We start from the raw sequence: 16,208 nt of genomic DNA on the forward strand, positions 1-16,208 counted from the left end.
CCCCCCCCCCCCCCCCGGCACACAAAACACCCGAACTTCGGGCGGAAAAGCAAGGCGCAGGCGCACTGGCACACTGTTACCCGATTTGCCCACTGCCCCCTCCAGGTCTCCGCAACTTCACTTCCCTCCTTTGCACATCTACTTCCGGGGTATTGTAAGCTCAGCCCCTCCTCAGCTCTTACCCTCCTCTGCCCGAGGAGGGGGGGAGTCGAGGGGGTGGGGAAGAGTTCGTTGTTTGTTTACACGATGTGAGCGGAAAAGAGACCAATAAAGTTTATTCTGGAAACAAAAGGAAAAAAAACAGGGTGACAGAGAAAGGAGACGGGGGCGGGGGCGTGTGGCGGGGGCTAGAGAGGAGAGGGAGCTAGAAGGAGAAAGCGGCAGTTCCGGTGCCGCCGCTGCGGCCGCTGAGGTCTAGGGCTGCTGCTGCCGCGGCCGCTGGGGCTGGGGCCGCCGGCGAGGCAGGGCTCGGGCCCGGCCGGGCAGCTCCGGAGCGGCGGGGGAGAGGGGCCGGGAGGCGGGGGCCGAGCCGCCCGCTCTCCTCTCCCTCGGCGCCGCCGCCGCCGCCGCCGCCCGCGGGGCTGGGACCCGATGCGGTTAGAGCCGCGGAGCCTGGAGGAGCCCCGAGCGTGAGTACAGCGCGGAATGGCTGGGAGCGGGCGCGGCTGGGATGGGAACGGGGTGGGTGTGGGGGCCTCTCCGGCGCGCCCGTCGTATTGGGCGGGGGCTACCCACGGGTCGTCTCCCAGCGTCGGCCCGCGGCGGAGTTCGCCAGCGATCGCCGCTCCCTCTTCCCCGCCTGCCGCTGGCCTCACCCAGATGCAGAGGCGAGGGCTCGCGGCTTACTCTCCTTTCCACCCTGGCCGCCGCCTCGCTCCTCGTTTCCTTCCTTTCTCATTTTTGGGGATGGGCGGCTGGAATCTGAGGAAGCGCACCCAAGGGCCGCCGCCCCGGTCGCGGTAGCTCGGTCCCCCGCACCCTTGCACGCCCACCCCGCCGCGGGTGGCCGGGCTGCCGCGAGCAGCGCGGCGTGAGGGATCCTGGCGGAGCCGCGAGCTGCTCCAGAGGGGCTGCTGTCATGCCCCAGGACTCCGGCCCCGCCAGCCGGGCGACCCTGTGTTTGCCTCACGCTGAGTTTAAATCGCCCGGCTGGGGCAGGGAAGGAAAACCGCTCCCCCCACCCCGCAGTTCCCCTCCCACCCTTCCTCCCGAGGTTGTTTTTTTTCCCCCTTTTAACCAAGACAATCAAACGTATTGGATCTTTCATTCATAGACCTGAGACACTGTCTCGTGATTTGTGTCTTTACTAAGTCTATTATGCGATGTCTGCTTCATAGCTCCTAAGTGGTTCAGAAAGGTAGGGTACGCCCAGGATTGGGCTATGTAAACACCAGACGTTCCGCCAGTGTTTTGACCGCGGCTTGAGGGGTTTATTTTAGGATGCTAAAGGAATAGTGATGGTGGCTTGTTCCCAGAATTGGGGATCGAAAACTGTTTTCTTAGATGTCAATAACGGGGGAACTGTTTACATAGTTACATGAACGATAAGGGGAGCGCGACAAGAGAGGGCTTTGTAGAAAACAGCCTGCATATTCTTTAATGAATTAGAGTTGTGATTTCGTTTTTGAGAAGCTTCCTCATTCCAGCGACTTTGTGCACATGCGGGACATGGGTTTGTGAGATGATGTTTTGAATCCAGTTTGTGAGGCCTGGGAGAACCCCCAGAAAACTTGGGTAGATGAACTCCTGGTAACTCAAGTCGGGTGATTTCAGTGGCCAACATTTGAACCACTGCGGGCAATATTGGTTGCATGTTTTCCTGCTTAGAAAATAGATTCTTCGGGTATTACAAATTTGCTTGTGTGATGGATTGTGTGATGTTAAGACCTGGAAATACTTAAGTTAACCATGTTGCTAATTTAACTTGGATAGATCAGAACACTTTACGTCTTTATTAAGGAGCCCTCAGAGCAACTGCAAGTGTAAGAATTTGTTAATATGTCTGTGTTTTCAAGTTTTAAGATTTTTTAACTGAAGTATTGAATTCTGGTTGATAGCGTAGATCTCTAGCTAAACATCACATGGTATGGAAAATTTTAATTATCAGATTAACTGTTCTGCAGTGTCATCAACCAAAATTATCTGAAGAGGGCCCAGTAGGGGGTGTGTGTGTGTGTGTGTGGGGTGTGTGTGTGTGTGTGTGTGTGTGTGTGTGTGTGTGTGTGTGTGTTGGTGTTTGTTTCGTTTTTTAAGTTTTCTCATCCTGTGTTTTGGGATAAAATTAAAATTTCATCCATAACTTTTTTCACAAGTTTCTTGTGCAATTTTCATCATTGTAAAATGGAGTGGTTTTCTATTAAAATCACAAAAGAGGTGATTGAAAGAAATGATAGCACATCATAATAGTAATAGCTCCATGGGGGAAATAGCAAGACAGTAAATTAATATTAAGTTAATATTCTATCAACTATGAGTATAAAGTTTGAAAGGCATTTCTGTCAGTTTTACTTGAAGAATTCAAAATAAGCCACACATGAAAATGCAGAATTGTTTTAATATATATAAAGTTTTTAAATTTTAAGAAAATTAGATATAACATGAAAGAGATATCACTGGATACAATACTGTACTTGAACTGAAAGATTACTTCATGAAAGTGTATATTCTCATGGGCTGGATATGTATAAAAGGGAGGCTAAAAGAACAAGTGACTGCCTGGCTCTGTGTATGGAACAGTCCTTCTGGAGGCAGAGCTTCCTTCCTGTGAGGATAAGATCCTCTCCATCCCAAAGAAGTATTTCTTAAAAAAAAAAAAAAAAAAAAAAAAAAAACCACTAAATTTATAAATAAAATACTTGTATAATAAGGTAGATCATAATAATGTTTTTCCTAAGACAGTTTACTTTATGTGTAGCTTTCATGATTAGAGCCCTTTAGTGAACAAAGGAGTTTTAAACATTTGTTGTTACCATTAAAGGGCATTTGCTCTGTTGATCTGTTTATTTGAAAAGAGCTAACTTAATCCCATTTGATCTCTTTAGCAACTAGAATAGCATTAAAAGGATCAGTTCCCTATTTTATTTTTTTTAATATCTTGAATTCCAAGGTAGGCATTATTCTTTAAATGAATGAAATGTATTCTTTAAGCATCATACAAGATTTCATCCTTGGTGAAAATATTTATGACCTTTAAAATTGTGCAATTTTGGCAGCATAAATCTTGGAATATTCTAGTTTCTATTTTATTAGCCCATTTATTAAGCTGTTTTCTTAAGTGTTGTCTTGAATTACAACAGTCCTGTAGGCAGGCAGTATCACTATCTTTGAGAAGTGACATTTTAATCTAAGGTCATACAGGTGTCAGGTGACAGATTCATTGACAAAACCAATGTTTTCTGACTCCTTTCACTATATCAGACTATCTCTAACTTGCTTCTTCCTGCTTTCTGATAGACAAACTAAGGCCCAGAAAAGTTAATTACTTAAGACCACCTTTTTCATGATTTCCAGTAATAAGCATATTTTTTAATTCCAATCTTGGCTATACGTTAGAATCTTCTAGTTAGCTTTTTTAAACTACCAGTGCCAGGACCTCATTCCCAGAGATTCTGATTTAATTGGTTTGAAATGGAGCCTAGACATCTGTGGTTTGTTTGTTTGTTTTAAAGTTCCCCAGGTAATTCTAATATACAAAATTGTAAAGCCCTTGTTTCCAAGGACCTGTATGATTTGGTCCTTGCTTGTCTTTCTAGGTTAATTTCTCCTCCCACAGCTTCGTTGACCTTTCCCTGCTTTCATGTGCAAATGTTCTTCCTGAAATATTCGCGCACTCCATACCTCTGCCTTAACTAGCTGATTCCTACTCATCTTTCATACCTCCTCCTCCTAAAAGTCTAGTCTGGGTTAGGTATCCCTGCCTCCTATTCCCATAGCATCTTGTATTCCTACTGTCATAGCATTGACTCACTGCATTATAATTGACTGTTTATTTGTATCCTCTACCAGGATATAAATTCTATGTGAAGGATAGGGAATTTTTCTATTTTATATACAGTTGTATTCTTATTGCCAAGCACAGTAGCCAGCAGATAATAGGCACTTATTAACTGAATAAATATATTGGCAACAGATTTTTTTACAACATGTAATGATTTATGAACACCAATTAAGTTTTTACTTCTGCTAAATACATTTAATATCTTTGGTCACTAAAAGTGTCTATCCCTGAACTTGCCACACATATAATTTCGTTTAGAGACAGTTGAGACATTATAAATTATACATGAATTATATCAAGTGTGACTCAACCCCAAACACATACAAACAAAAATAAGGATTATTATTATGCACAGAACTGCCCAGGAAATCAGGAGACTTGAATTCAAATCCGTTTCATTACAAGCATTGTGTCCTTGGGTAAGTCTCAGTCTTTTGGGGCTTCTGTTTACTCATCTGTAACACAGAGAGATTGTACTGGGTGCTCTACATGGTACTCAGTGATCTGGCCTTAAAGTCTTATGAGTACCAAAAAACTAAAAATAATTGGTTTTGGAATCTGAAGCTCCTTGGTTTAATACCTGGCTCTTAGAGTTGCTGTCAGGATTACTTTAGACAGATTTCCTAATCTGCATAATAGGAGTAATTACTATTCAGTAGAGTTGTTGAATTAAATGAGATAATATAGATCTAAAAGAGTTTTTGTCCTGTGTTAGGTGCTTAATAAATTTTCATTTCCTTTCCCCTTAGGAGGTTAGATCTCATGAGTGGACTTAGATAACAGAAAGACATAGTTTATGTATTAAATCCTGTTTTCCACTTTGCTGAGTGCTAGCATTACAGATGTGACTAGGGACCAAAACAACTGTGGCTTTTAGTTTCATTTTCTTAGAACCCCGTTAGACTGTCAAATACCCATGTGTTAGCTTGGGAAATAATTGTGCTTAGAAATTTCAATCATGACAGGATGTCAAATGCTAAACTATCAATACATCTATAATTTGAAGGAGGAGAGAGTCTGGTGACCTTATACCATCTACAAAGATAAGTGAAATCAGACTTGACCACTCCAAAAGAAGGGGACAAATTAAAACTAAGGGTGATTTATAAAAAGAAGACCCAGCAATTTTGGTGAAGTCTCTGTTCAGTTCACCAAAGCTTAAAACTCAGGAATCATTATTTGGTAATTTCTAGGAGATATAGGAAATATACCTCTGGTCAGGGCCAATTCCAGAAGATAAGATTGTTCTTGATGTCACAGTAGCAATTTCAAATATCAACAGACTGAAATTGTTTATTTGGGAGCCATGTTTTTTATATAGTTATCTTAGGATTTATTTGGTAATAGAGAGCAACCTTACAGTGTACTAATATCTCTTTGCTAAAGTTTTTTGATACCGATCTTATTTTTATATAATCGAATTGGCATGCCTGAGTTTTCCCTTAAGTTTATGTTTAAAGTGAATTTTATTACCATTTTGGAGAAAAATTCTATAATAAAAACTGAAAACTGTGGGGAGAAGAAACTGAAGTGTTAGGGCATAAAGAAATTTGAAGCAACACATAGTGAATGAAGTCTGAGGATTCAACTTGAAGGCTTGAGATTTCCATCATTCAAAAAAGGTTATTAGACCTTAGATATACCAGTAATGTCGTATAGCTATATATCTTATTCACATTTAACCCTTTTTTCTATGAACTGATTGATTGATCCTGGTTAAGGAATTTTTAGGTGTTTCTTCTCCCTGTCCCCAAATACATAGTTTGGGGAGTTTAAAGTTAAAATGTTCCACTAAAGAATTTGTAAATTTGTAATAAATGTGGTACCTTAGAGCTTTTTCAAGTTTAGTATTTATTAAGGTGAAGCTGTTCTTAGGGTGGATTATAGAGCTCTGATCTAGAGGACTAATGGACTGAATTCCAGCCACAAACTGCTGCTTTATGTATGTGTATGGGGGAGAGGAGGCAGATTATGTCAAGTTTTTGCCTCTTTTTCCGCATTGAGATGATAGGAACTCTAATATGTTGCTTGCTAAGTAACTCATGTAATTAATGAGATAATTTAAATGATCCCTAAAATTACATAAAATTATTAAGGAAGAATGTATACATACTAATCATTATTTTAAGTTTACATCTAATACAAGAATAACACTTTTCATATTTAGCCCAACAATTAAATACTCATTTTTTTCGGTAGTATTCTAGTAGTTACCTTGATAATTTATCTAAATTGCTAGATTAAGTTTTAGTAACCTTTAGCATATAATTGCAGTTGTTACAAAGGAGTCTTTGTATCAAAGCCAGCATTGCCATTTGAAATAAAGGTGGGATTTTAAAATGTAGTAAGAATTTTTACAGACCATACCTATCTGGTACACATCATATTTTAAATATTTGTGTAAAAAAAGTCAAGTGTTTTGATTTGAAAAAGCTGTACCAGGATAGAATCATCCTACTCTGATCTTAATTCTCTTGCCAAACTGAATACTAACTCAGGAGTTAGTAAGACTCAGTGGAGAGGTGCATCGTACAAACTTCGCATAGAGAGGGGCACCCAGGTGGCTCAGCCAGTTAAGCGCCCAACTTCAGCTCAGGTCATGATCTCAGTTTGTGAGTTCAGGCCCCGAGTCAGGCTTTGTACTGATTGCTTAGAGCCTGGAGCCTGTTTCAGGTTCTGTGTCTCCCTCTCTACCCCTGGCCTGCTCACACTTTGTCTCTCTCTCTCTCTCTCTCTCAAAAATAAACAAACATTAAAAAAAATACCAGCACTATAGAAATTTAAAACAATATGATAAAGATATTTTTAAGCATAAATTTTTTGACAGGATGTTCATTCCTATTATCTTCGGCACCTAGCATAGTGCCTGGATATAACTGGCCACTGAGCATTGATATTTTCACAGTAGAATCATAATTGAGAATCAAAATAATTTTCTTTTATCAGTTTGTAGCTATATACTTCAAACTATCTAAAACTAGGTAAATTGCTCTGTGCCAGTCTTAGTTGATCATTTATTGAGTACAGGTTTGAAGTATATCAGAAACACTTTTCTGTAAGTTGCTAACTAGTTGCAGATTTCTATTGCTATTGAGAGATAATTTTAACAAAGATTGATAGGTTAAGGAGAGGCTGTGTGTTATGATGAAAAGAACATTGGATCAAGAATCTAAAATCTAGACTCTGTATTGAACTGTTAACTAGCTGTTTGGTTTTAGAGCTTGACCTTTTAACAATTGTTTCTTTTACCTACAAAACATCTAATGTTCTTTGCTATTCCAAAATTCTGGGATATTGCTAGTATTTTAAAGTCTTTTTCTGATTTCAGGGAAGAGTAAGTAAGCCACTCCCTCGAGGGAGGATAGTCCATGTCTGTTGTATTTTCAGAAGCTAAAATCTTTTTGTCTGCTTGCTTATAAATTTGCACATATTTGAAGGCTCTTGTGTGAAATTCTGTGGCATAGACAAGCTGCCATCAGAAAAAGAATGGACTGGAAAGATTTTTTTTCTTTCTGAAACCATCAGGGATTTTGTAGAATCACACTTACTGTAGGAGTGGCCGTTTTGGTTACTGGCATTGAGAGCAGTTAAATGACTGATAGGCATTGAGAGTAGGTCATCTATTGCACACCAGGTGACAGAGTTATGAAGGCCAGCAAACCTGTCACAGCACCCTTAATACCTCTGGTCACCATCCCTAGTTGTTAAAGACTTCTAGGAAGGTATGTTCCACAATTTCCTTTGATGACCTATCCCACTAAATGTTTTTCAGAAAATGTGTTCTAATCTTAGGACTATAAATCAAGAGGCATAGTAAGCCTTTTTTCTAGATATATCCTTTTTGTACAAATATAAGGAAAGATGACAAAAATAATTGTCCTTGATTGGAAAGCATTGGTATTTATGCCACTGATTTGTTTCTATAAACGTTCAAATTACTCACCTTCAGGGTTTGAATATTTTGTAGCCAACAAACTGCTCAAATTATGAGATGTTATTTGGAGTATGTACTCATTTTTCAACAAGCTAAGCACATTTCTGTACCTTATTTTTCTTTGAGAGATTGTACTTTTTCAAGTACTTTTTGATGGACTTATTACAGGTCTAGACCTGAAAGTACTATTGTTGCATTTTGAAACAATTGACTGCCTTTAGTTTAAAAAGTGAGTGAAGTGTGTGTGTGTGTGTGTGTGTGTGTGTGTGTGTGTTTTCCTTAGGAGTCTGAGGAGGTTAACTTCTTGGCAAGTGCAAAAACCTTGAAGTTTCTCACCAGCTAAGCTACTATTCTGTGAATAATATAGGTTTGTAGGGTATGTCATCAAATATAGAGCACGTCATCATTAATGGGAAAAATTGTGGGGGAAAAGATTGAAACTAGAACTACTAAAGTCCAATCTGAAATCAAACCACACATGACAGGAAAGAAAGGAAAAACTGTGTGATACTGTCATTTTTTTATTTATAAATATTAATAGTAACATCATTAAAAAAATTTTTTTTAATGTTTATTTTTGAGAGAGAGAGAGAGACAGAGCGTGAGCAGGGGAGGGGCAAAAAGAGAGGGAGACACAGAATCCCAAGCAGGCTCCAGGCTCTGAGCTCTCAGCACAGAACCTGACATGGGGCCCAAACCCGTGAACCGTGAGATCATGACCTGAGCCAAAGTTGGACGCTTAACCAACTGAGCCACACAGGCACCCAATAGTAACATCACTTTAAAGTTATTTTCTATATGAAGATTTCCTTAAAATCTAATGGCTATTATTAGTTGAATTTGAGACCCCGAAAGGCAGCTTCTTAAAGTATTTATGAAAGATACTTGATTCTTTTTTTTTTTTTATGTTTGTTTATGTTTGAGAGAGAGAGAGAGAGAGGGAAACACAAAATGCGAGTGGGGAGGGGCAGAGAGAGAAGGAGACACAAAATCCAAAGCAGGCACCAGGCTCCGAGCTGTCAGCACAGAGCCGGACGGACACAGGGCTCGAACTCATGGACCAGGAGATCAGGACCTGAGCCAAAGTCCGATGCTCAACTAACTGGCCCACCGAGGCACCCCTGTATTCTTTTTCTCTAACTATATAGCAGTTGTAAAAGTTGAACAGGACTTTTCCAAAGCAGCTTCTGTACTTGTCTTGATAATTATAATGGTAGCAACACTCAAAGCAGTCTGGAATATTAGTAATTTTATAGTGTGGAGATTGGTTGTTCATTTTCTGTTCACTAGAAATGACCAAATTTCAAATTTCTTAATGATATTATGGGACTCCAGATTTCCTCAAATTCAGTTTCACTAATTCTGTACAATAAAAGGTAGTAATTTTTACAGCCATGTAATAATGTTCATGGACACTATTATTGTATAGTTAAATGTATCTACTAATGTAGATGACTAAAACAGTTAAATGTATCATGCTGTGGTCTTTTTGTTGAGTATAAATATTAAGCATGTAAATTAGTACATTTCTCCTGCAAATAATTTTTTTCCCCAATCAAAATGAAGGTAAGTAATTTGACAGGAGGATATTTGAAGGCAGGACAGTCTTCGAATATTCACAAAATACAGTTAGTGTACTTAGGCTTCTTTAGTTTTCTTTTCTTTCTCCAAAATATACGTCATAATGGTTAAGAGCTTGTGCTCTGGAGCCAGACTATGGAGATTAGTAGTTTTTTTTAGCTTAAAGCAAGTTATTTACCCTGTCTGGGTTAAATATTCTCTGGGTTATTAACACATATTTCCGTGTTTGTAAAAGAGGGATGATAACAATACCTACATCATAACATTGTAGTGAGGATTAAATGACTAATACATTAAAGTTTTTTGACAGTGCCTAGTTGGTAGTAAACACTCAACAAATATTTGTAAACTCCTTGAGAGCACAAACTGTGTCCTATTCATCAGTTTATTTGGGGGCTTTAACATTATGTAGTGAATTGAATTTTGTCCATTCTGAGGATTTACTAATGGATCCAGTCTCTAGAGAGTGAACAGTAAGGCTGCCTTCTAACAAGTTTCTTGATTACTAAGCAGTAATGTTCTTTTTGTTCTATTACAACTTAAAATTTCATTCTAACTCTAGGAATCTGAATTGTGTTTCACACCGACTCCTAAGAGAAGTTAGCACATGGAGATTTAGCTTGATGGGAATGAGGTACTGATGGGCAGAAGATACTAAGAAATGGATGTACATATTTCACATCTAGTCTGATGTTCCCATGGATTGATTTTTCCCTGTCAATTCCTGGAATCTCAAAATCCCTGGCAGATATCTTAATAGCATTCAATAGCCATTGAAGTAGCACTTGTTTCATGCTACCAGTCATTTCCTTTCCTTGTCCTCCCTCATGCACTAAAGTCTGTAGTTGTGTCCTATTGTCATATAGTCCCTATATTACAAAACTTTTATAGAATTCTTATGTCATGTTGGAAGCTGCTTATATTTCACTTACCCATGATACTTGTTATGAAGTCTTTATTAAATACAGTATTTACTCTTTTTATATATCATTTTGTTTGCTACCTGGTTTGTACTCATTGGACATTGTATAAACCTTACAAGTCATATATGTGAAAATAAGGAAAACAACCATGTGTTTTGATTTTAACATGAGTTCAGGCTCTAATTCTTTGCTTTTAATTACTAAGTTACCTACCTGGCATCGTTGATACAAGTTTTTGTGGCATCATCGTATTGGCACTTTACATAAATGAGAGTATTAGTTCATATTTAAGTTTTTGGTAAAGATACTTACCAAAGGTAAGTATTTTTGGTAAAGGACTGCCCTAGTACTAACCAAGCGTTCATTGCCATACTGTGTCATTGTGATTAACCTAAGAATTAAAGTTAAGAATTAACTACTTATTTTGCTGAAGGAAACTCAGCCATGTTACACAGAATTTATTTTATGAAAACTCTGAGTAGGTTTCTGTTAACACTTTCACCTAGGGAAATGGGAAAAAGTAAAAGACAGGACATATATAAATAAGGTAACATATCTCCATGTTACTCTCACCTCCTTATGGAATATTCATTCCCTTTGTACAAACACCCACTTTTTGAATGATCTGTGAGGAGAGGTGGAACTTCCCCTAGAGTCTTAGAAGAGAAGAGTGTACCCTGAGCTGCCATGTGCCCGTCTTTCTAGCTGTCCAGAAGATAAGGGCTGAAAAGAGATGCTCTCTCTCACATTGGGGGAGAATAAAGGGTTGATGCACTGAAATGGGACATTTGCTTATAATTCTAGATCAGAACCAGAATATCTAACCTGCCTGCCAACCACATGACACTGAACAAGCTACTTAGGTTTTGTGAGCCTGAAAAGTTGTCACTAGATGGCTAGTGACTGAAAGAGATGTTTCCAGGGTGCTGTATTCCAGAAATGAGCCTGTGCAAACTTTATGAATGTAGAACTCAAATAGCTATGAATAAAATAGAAATAAAAATAATTAAGTATATTAAGTCTTTTATGATTATCAAATATCTAAGAATGCAAAGATGGGTAAATATGAAATTTTATAATATGTAGGTCAATAGATCTGATAAGGAAAGTAAACATATCGGTAAACATGGAAAAGAAAATAATAATTTCCTTTTGTCCCTTTAAAAGCCAGAAATAAAGAGAAGTTTCCTTAACAAACATACTAAACTAAAAGCTAAAGTAAAAATTGATAGTGAAACACTAGAGAAGCAATGAGTGTTTAAAACTCAGAGACCTGTTATCACTACATTATTATATAATATTCCTCTGGATGTTCTGACCAATATAATAAGAAATGAATTAGAATGCAGAGTAGTAAATACTGGGGAAAAAAAAAAAAGCTCTACAATCCCATTTTTGGGTGGTATGATTGCATTCCTGGGAAAACCAAGAGTCACCTGAGAAGTTATTAGAACTTATTAATAGGAAGGTAGAGTAACTAGATTTAAGAAAATACTTTAAACTCAGTAGTTCTCCTTTATAATAGCAGTAATTGTTTAGAAAATATGGTAGAAAAAGTCGCTTATAACAAGGACAGAAAATATAAAATTATGTTAATAAGAAATGTGTGAGCCCCTGTGGAGAAACCTGAAAATTACTGGGATACGCACAGGGTGGGGGGTTGGGGGTTGCAGGGAGAAAAACATCATGTGCCTGAATGGGAAGCCCCAACTATTAACAAATATCCGTTTTTCTCAAGTTAACTTAGAGGTTGAGGTTTAGCACAATTCTGATTTTTTTAATATGTTTGAGAAACTAACAAGATAATTCTTAGTTTTGTCCAAGAAACTAGAGGTAAAAATGAGATAACTTGGGTGAAAAACCAAGAACAGTGCCAGAGAGCTAATAACCCTGTGGCCCTATCAGATATCAAAGCACGCTGTAAAACTATAATAAATAAAAGAGTAGGGTACTGGCATAGCACTGATAGTAAAGTTGGTGAAAGTGAATTGAGATCCCAGAAATATATTCTAAATATAATAAAAGAATCATCAGAAATCAGAAAAAGGAAGACATTCAGTGCATGTTTTTGAGAGTAGTAAATAGTATTCAAAATAAATTTGAATCTTTCTGTCATCTTATATACCAAATTAAATTCAAGGTAAATTGAAGAGTTAGATGAAAAAGAGTAAATATCCTTATGCTAGTTTCATTTAAGAAAGATATTTTATGTGGGGGCACCTGCGTGACTCCGTTAGTTAAGCGTCTGACTTCATCTGGGGTCATGATCTCCCAGTCATGAGCCCAGTGTCAGACTCTCTGCTGTCAGCACAAGAGCCTGCTTCAGATCCTCTGTCTCCCTCCCTCTCCGCCCCTCTTCCTACCCTCCCCCTCACCTCAAAAATACATAAAACATTTTTTAAAAATCAAAAAAAAAATTTATGTGAATGGGGAAATACCTTCCAAACTTTAAAGAACTGGAAGGACTCATGAAGGGAAAATTTATTACATTGACTCAGAACATTGCCATTTATTTCTCCCACCTCCCTCCCCCCAATACAAATGAATAAATTAAAGATGTGCAAACTGGGATTAGAAATTTGCAAATATGTAGCAGACAGAGGTTTATCTCTATTTGTTTATGTGGATCAGCTAATTTTATTGGGGCTCCAGGGAAGGGTTGAACGGCTGGGAGACCAATAAGATCCAACATCCTTGGCCTGGCCAGGATCTCTCCAACTTCACAGTTGCAGAAAGCCAAATGTTTACCTTTAAATTTTAAGGTGTTCCTACAAATGCTTTCAAAAGCACCAAGTTCAATGTACATGAATGAGCAAAGAACTTGAGAAAACAGGTTCATTTACTAAAGGGAAAATAAAAGAAAATGGGGAAATGTTTCTCCTTGACAGATGATCAAAGAAGTGAAACTTTTAAGTTGCAGTGATATATTTTTACTTTTTGAGTTACCAGGAAATTTTTCTAATGGTTTTGTTGCTGGTGAATATACCATGAAATGTGCTTGTTCGTATATTTCTTTTGGCAGTCTGAATTGATTGAACACTTTTGGAAAAAAACAAGTCAGCAATTTTTGTGCCTTTAAAATTAACATACCTTTTGATCCCATAATTTCATTTTTGCAGCATCATATATAATGAAATTTTTTAATTTTATTTTTTATTTTTTAAAATTTATATCCAAATTAGTATATAGTGAAGCAATGATTTCAGGAGTAGATTCCTTAATACCCTTACCCATTTAGCCCATCCCCCCTCCCACAACCCCTCCCGTAACCCTCTGTTTGTTCTCCATATTTATGAGTCTCTTCTGTTTTGTCCCCCTCCCTGTTTTTATATTATTTTTGTTTCCCTTCCCTTCCCTTATGTTCATCTGTTTTGTCTCTAAAGTCCTCATATGAGTGTAGTCCTATGATTTTTGTCTTTCTCTGATTGACTGATTTCACTTAGCATAATACCCTCTAGTTCCATCCATGTTGTTGCAAATGACAAGATTTCATTCTTTTTGATTGCTGAGTAATACTCCATTGTATATATATGCAACATCTTCTTTATCCATTCATCCATCAATGGACATTTAGGCTCTTTCCATACTTTGGCTATTGTTGATGGTGCTGCTATAAACATCGGGGTGCACGTGTCCCTTCGAAACAGCACACCTGTATCCCGTGGATAAATGCCTAGTAGTGCAATTGCTGGGTTGTAGAGTAGTTCTGTTTTTAGTTTTTTGAGGAAGCTCCATACTGTTTTCCAGAGTGGCTGCACCAGTCTGCATTGCCACCAGCCATGAAAAAGAGATCGTTTCTCTCCGCATCCTCACCAACATCTGTTGTTGCCTGAGTTGTTAATGTTAGCCATTCTGACAGGTGTAAGGTGGTATCTCATTGTGGTTTTGATTTGTATTTCCCTGATGATGAGTGATGTTGAGCATTTTTTCATGTGTCGGTTGGCCATCTGGATGTCTTCTTTGGAGAAGTGTCTATTGATGTCTTTTGCCCATTTCTTCACTGGATTATTTGTTTTTTGGGTGTTGAGTTTGAGAAGTTCTTTAAAGATTCTGGATACTAACGCTTTATCTGATGTGTCGTATACAAATATCTTCTCTCATTCTGTCGGTTGCCTTTTAGTTTTGCTGGTTGTTTGCTGTGCAGAAGCTTTTTATTTTGATGAGGTCCCAGTAGTTCATTTTTGCTTTTGTTTCCCTTGCCTCCAGAGACGTGTTGAGTAAGAAGTTGCTGTGGCCAAGATCAAAGAGGCTTTTGCCTGCTTTCTCCTTGAGGATTTTGATGGCTTCCTGTCTTACATTGAGGTCGTTCATCCATTTTGAGTTTATTTTTGTGTCTGGTGTAAGAAAGTGATCCAGGTTCATTCTTCTGCATGTCGCTGTCCAGTTTTCCCAGCACCACTTGCTGAAGAGACTGTCTTTATTCCATTGGATATTCTTTCCTGCTTTGTCAAAGATTAGTTGGCCATACGTTTGTGGGTCCATTTCTGGGTTCTGTGTTCTGTTCCATTGATCTGAGTGTCTGTTCTTGTGCCAGTACCATACTGTCTTGATGATTACAGCTTTGTAGTATAGCTTGAAGTCTGAGATTGTGATGCCTCCTGCTTTGGTTTTCTTTTTCAAGATCGCTTTGGCTATTCGGGGTCTTTTCTGGTTCCATACAAATTTTAGGATGATGTGTTCTCGCTCTGTGAAGAATGCTGGTATTATTTTGATAGGGATTGCATGGAATATGTAGATTGCTTTGGGTAGTATCGACATTTTAACAACATTTGTTCTTTCTATCCAGGAGCATGGAATCTTTTTCCATCTTTTTGTGTCTTCAATTTCTTTCATAAGCTTTCTGTAGTTTTCAGTGTATAGATTTTTCACCTCTTTGGTTAGATTTATTCCTAGGTATTTTATGGTTTTTTATATAATAATGGAAATTTTAAAACAGCTTAAGTATTCAGTAAGTAAAAATGTATTCAGTTATATCTTCCATAGAAATAGGTGGTCATAGATCACTATTGTGTATGAGAAATTTGCAATAATTTGAGGAAATGTTTTTGAAGTGAAAAAAACAAGATAAAAATCATTATACTATATAAGCACAACTATATAAACCAAAAAAATGAACTAAAAAATATTCATAGAAAAAAAAACCCGTGAGTACATAAAAAATGGTAATAATGGTTGTCTCAGATGCATTTTTCACTGTTTTGTTTCCTCATTCATCTGTACACCATTGCATTTTAAGTAGGTACAGGGCAGAGTCCCAGATCTTAACAGACATTTCAGTCGGTTTTTAAGTGAATGAATTTCTATAATAAGCATGAGTTACTTTTACATTGAAAGAAATATGAATATAATCCACATCTAAGTTAAGAAAAGGAGAAGTGTGGGAAGTGCTCTAGAAAGGAACCTGATTAATATCTTACACTCAGATTTCCAGTTTTCAAAATGTTTTCACAATTATATTTTATATGATCCTTTTCTGTTAATGACATCATTACTTGCTAAGCTAAGAATTTCTGTTAACCTTGACTTTATCAAACTCTCTGGCCCACCAAAATTCAATTAACCATCAGATCTTGGGTATTTCTTTCTTAGAAATGGCTTTTGATTTCATTGTCATTTTTTCTCATAGTCCCTGCCTTATTTTAGTTCTTTCCTGTATCACTAAAGTACCCCAACTAGTCTCTCCACTTTCACTTTCCACACTGCTGCCAGAATTATCAGACATGTAAATAACTAGCAGAATTTCATGAATGTGCTATAATAAATAGATTCTGTG

At 37.9% G+C, this 16,208-nt stretch overlaps 1 protein-coding gene across 1 annotated transcript in view; it reads left to right on the top strand.

Annotated features, from left to right (window-relative positions):
* The first annotated feature begins 496 nt into the window (after window positions 1–496).
* Window positions 497–16,208, top strand: part of PIK3CA (phosphatidylinositol-4,5-bisphosphate 3-kinase catalytic subunit alpha) — an 81,729-nt gene continuing 66,017 nt past the window's right edge. The window contains exon 1 of the mRNA XM_040480809.1: window positions 497–629. The gene's annotated coding sequence lies outside the window, so the exon portion shown is untranslated. The remainder of the gene's footprint in view (window positions 630–16,208) is intronic.

Source organism: Herpailurus yagouaroundi, unplaced genomic scaffold, assembly GCF_014898765.1.
Source record: "Herpailurus yagouaroundi ecotype Mexico unplaced genomic scaffold, PumYag 159, whole genome shotgun sequence".
NCBI classification, from domain to species: Eukaryota; Metazoa; Chordata; class Mammalia; order Carnivora; family Felidae; genus Herpailurus; species Herpailurus yagouaroundi.